The sequence below is a fragment of the Argentina silus genome (assembly GCF_951799395.1).
Source record: "Argentina silus genome assembly, chromosome: 2".
NCBI lineage: Eukaryota > Metazoa > Chordata > Actinopteri > Argentiniformes > Argentinidae > Argentina > Argentina silus.
Window position 1 is genome coordinate 32,970,012 of NC_139656.1, and position 5,000 is coordinate 32,975,011.

Below are 5,000 nucleotides of genomic sequence, written 5' to 3' on the forward strand. Positions count from 1 at the left end.
CTATGATTAGTGTCTGGATGATATTGTGGCTGTCATCTATATACGACTCTGAGATGAGTGTTAACGAGTGGACATGTTAGATTGGGATGGAGCCTGGAGAATTATCACAGTGCTCTGGTCAGCCATAGTACCAAACTGCTCCCGCTCTGTTCTGAAGAGCCCCCTTGCCCCTAATGACAATGTTGTGTATTTGTGTATGTGTGTGTGTGTGTGTGTGTGTGTGTGTGTGTGTGTGTGTGTGTAGCATGCATGCATACGTGTGTGTGTGTGGGGGGGGGGGGGGGGGAGAGTTTCATGGTACTGCATGAGCACCAAGATCATCTTAATAAGTCCATTATTTACTAACCACAACATATTCGGTGACATAGTGACAGCCAACGGTGGTCCTGCTCTGTGATGTTTACCTTGTCACTCAGATGCACGGGAGCCCTCAACTAAGCAGTAGTGCCCCCTGTGTGCTCCCAAGGAGTGTAGCTAGCTAACAGCCTCGCTAATGGAATTAGCATCTGGCATTCCAGGCATGCAGCCTCCCCTCAATACTTCACTCTGCCTTACCCGCCCACAGAGAGAGAGAGAGAGAGAGAGAGAGAGAGGGAGGGGGGGAGAGAGAGATGGAGGAGGGGAGAGAGAGAGAGAGAGAGAGGGAGGGGGGGAGAGAGATGGAGGAGGGGAGAGAGAGAGAGGGGGAGGGGGGCGAGAGAGATGGAGGAGGGGAGAGAGAGAGAGAGGGAGGAGGGGAGAGAGAGAAAGGGAGGAGGGGAGAGAGAGAGAGAGAGAGAGAGAGGGGGGAGAGAGAGAGATAGGTGTTTGTCTCAAAGAAAGAGGAAAAATGGAGAGAGAGAGAGAGAGAGAGAGAGAGGGAGGAAAATAAAATAAAAGGAACATGTTGGTCCTATTATGTCTTTTTGGCGTTTTCCTGCAGAAGCAGCGCAATGCTGATTACGTTCCGCTGGAGCAGAGTGATGTCGATGATGGCGCTGGCAGGAGGACACGGCCGCTACGCGAGCGCTCTGATGAGCTAGCGACCACTCCAGTGGAGGAGAATAGGAGGGAAGAGGCATGAGACCTGCGCCCGGTGGCTGTGTGGCGCTGGAAGGCAGCGTTAAACGTTGCATGGCACTGCTGCTATTGTTTAACTGTTCACTGAGTCAGAAAGGAAAGGGGGCTTATTGCAGGGGATTTGATTGTTGCTGGCGCTGGACAGATTGCATCCAGGAGACTCAGAGGCACACATGGAGAGAGTCGTGGAAATGCACAGGAAATAAAAGAAACAAGACAACAACGACAACAACAACAACGACAACAACAACAACAACAACAACAACAACAACACACACCGTTTCAGAATGACTGTAAAGTAAAGTAAAGAGGATACAATATAATAAAATGTCTTGTTAGCACTGATGTCTTATCAACACACACACACACACACACACACACACACACACACACACACACACACACACACACACACACTTAACCTATACACCGATTAGACTAACACCCACACACATTTCTCTCCCTATCCTTCTCTCTCTCTCTTTCCCACTCCTCTCTCTCTCTCTCACACACACACACACACACACACACTTAACCTATACACCGATTAGACTAACAGCCACACACACACACACACACACACACACACACACACACACACACGCAGACACACACACACTGACATCTGAAAGGGCCTCTGCTGAACATGATGTGTTTGAAAGGCTTTATCGATCCGTGAGCAAATAGCACCTTTGGCATAAAACGTCTGTTTGGCACACAGAGGCTCTCTAACACACTGGCCTTCAGGGGAGCCAACCTCCACAACGTCTGCCCCATCAAGCTCACGGTACTCAAGTACCTTACCTCAGGTAATTGAAGAGAGAGTAGCTCAGACGTTTATGCCAACAATCAAGGAGGTTGCAAGGCCGGGATGTAAACACCAACAGCATTCCGAATGGGTACTCAGGCAGGGGAGGCTGGTGGAGGTAGAAATCGGAGGACGGGCTCATTGTAATGCACGGCACGAACTGAGGAATGGTATCAAACAACGTGTGCATCATTCCATCCCATGCATTACAATTACAATCCTCCGATTTGGTATCAAACAGGTGCGTTTGATACCACTCCTGACTCCGTCCCATGCATTACAATGAGCCCCGGCCTCCGATTTCTACCTCCACCAGCCTCCCCTTGGGTAGGAAGTGAGTGGACAGAGGAAAAGCTCAATCTACTAGGAGTTCATAAGGCTGAGTCTGCTTTTATGCCATCAAGCATGTGCTGCTTCTGGAGTGCACTCAACACACAGTACCAAGGACAGTGAGTAAAAAGCACTTTATGTGTGAGAATGTGTGTGTGTGTGTGTGTGTGTGTGTGTGAGGAGGCGGTGTGCCACGGAGATGACATGTTGGTTAAAAGCTCCAAGTGGAATGAAAAGGTTCTGTCAATGTCCAACAAACAATCACCACATCATTCTTAGATTCCTCGCCACGGCGACGACCTTCGAGTAAAAGGTTGAGGATTTGTTTGTTGTTTGTTTGTCTGTGTGTGTGTGTTTGTTTGTTTGTCAGAGATAAAGGGAGGGAGGATGGAGGGATGACGGAGATTGGAGAGGATGGAGGGGTGATAAACAGCTATATCTAGGGTGTTTCGGCTGGGTGTGGGTGTTTGGACAGACGAGAGGCCCCCTCTTTGACAAGGATAAAGCGAAAGTGTTCAATCAAATCCTTCCCCAAATGTCATCTGGTGGCCGGAAGCCCTGCTCTGAGCAAACAAATAAGACGGCTTCAGCCCTGTAGATCACATGCTTTCATCCATCTCTGAGAGAGAGAGAGAGAGAGAGAGAGAGAGAGAGAGAGAGAGAGAGATAGAGAGAGAGAGGTGTTTGTCTCAAAAGTAAGAGGAAGAATGGAGTTCTTGATTGAAACAATGTTTGATGATGATGATGATGACAAAGCATTGCATTTACTGTACATAGGGCTTTTCCAGGTGCGAAGTGGTGTTTGACTATAATGACAGGCTGAAAAAACCAATGAATTGACAATTTACAAGAGTTGGATTTCTACAAAGTCTACTGTGCAGCACAGGTTCCATGGGCAGAGAGTGACACAACGCAAACAAGGACACACCAGAGAGGAAGGCACCTTCCCTCTTTATCTGAGCCAGAAGCACCACTTGAACACATACAGATGAATACAAACTACCCTGAGCTTACCTAACTTCATCCATCTCCAGAAAAGTATCTATTATAGCTTTGAACAGTAGGACTGTGAAAGGCTATGAAGGCCAAGCTGACCCTGAGAGAGGCGGCTGACAGAGAGCTTAATCAGAGAGCTTTGCCTGGGAGGCTTCGGAGACAGAGGCAGAGGCAGGGTGGGGTGGGGTGGTGTGGAGAGACAGAGGCAGGGTGGGGTGGGGTGGTGTGGAGAGACAGAGGCAGAGGCAGTGTGGGGTGGTGTGGTGTGGAGAGACAGAGGCAGGGTGGGGTGGTGTGGAGAGACAGAGGCAGGGTGGGGTGGTGTGGAGAGACAGAGGCAGGGTGGGGTGGGGTGGTGTGGAGAGACAGAGGCAGGGTGGGGTGGGGTGGTGTGGAGAGACAGAGGCAGGGTGGGGTGGGGTGGTGTGGAGAGACAGAGGCAGGGTGGGGTGGGGTGGTGTGGAGAGACAGAGGCAGGGTGGGGTGGGGTGGTGTGGAGAGACAGAGGCAGGGTGGGGTGGGGTGGGGTGGTGTGGAGAGACAGAGGCAGGGTGGGGTGGGGTGGTGTGGAGAGACAGAGGCAGGGTGGGGTGGGGTGGGGTGGAGAGACAGAGGCAGGGTGGGGTGGGGTGGTGTGGAGAGACAGAGGCAGGGTGGGGTGGGGTGGTGTGGAGAGACAGAGGCAGGGTGGGGTGGGGTGGTGTGGAGAGACAGAGGCAGGGTGGGGTGGTGTGGAGAGACAGAGGCAGGGTGGGGTGGTGTGGAGAGACAGAGGCAGGGTGGGGTGGTGTGGAGAGACAGAGGCAGGGTGGGGTGGGGTGGTGTGGAGAGACAGAGGCAGGGTGGGGTGGGGTGGTGTGGAGAGACAGAGGCAGGGTGGGGTGGGGTGGGGTGGAGGGCCCGAGATGCAGCTGTGTCTATGACTCAGGTTGCTGAGAAGGCCGGTGTGCCCTCCAGGTGGGGTTCTGTTTGAATGCTCAATTGCCGTGTGAACTGCAGCATACACACACACACACACACACACACACACACACACACACACACACACACACACACACACACACACACACACACACACATATGCGCGCACACACACACACACACACACGCGCGTACACACATATGCGCACACACACATATGCGCACACACACAGACACGCGCGCGCACGCACACACACACACACACACACACACACTCACACTCTCTCTCTACATAGTCCATAGAATACTTCAAATGATTTTTCACCCTTGAATAAAAAAATAAAAAAAAGCTTCAAGAATAATCTTTCTATAATTCCATAATCTCAAGATCTTAATATCACATAATCATATTTTGCGCTCAGATCCAAAAATATCCATGTTCTACATGTAAAGCAGGACAAAAAGGCTTAGTCGAATTGGTTTCTTTCATCCACTTTTTCAGAAGGAAGGCTAAACCACCTGTTCATGCCAGAGCCCTCCAGATGGTTTCTCACGTCCTCCTGTCTCCGGCATTAGTGTGGAAGCCTGGGAGGAAGGACTGGGAATATGGCCAGCTATAGGCTCTACTGTACAGAAGGGTATGGGGATATAGCTAGCTAGCTAGCTAGCTGGAGGGCTAAACTCACCCAGGGCTATGGATAATTACCAGGCCTGGGGACAGAGCCAGATAAAGCTGGAGGGCTAGTCTCAGCCAGCTATACATACATTAGCAGAAGGACAGGGACTATAGCTAGCTAGCTAGCTGGCGAGTGCTGGAGGATTAGGCTCAGCCAGAGCTATGTGTCCTTTACTGAACTGAAGGCCTGGGGATATAGCTAGCTAGCGC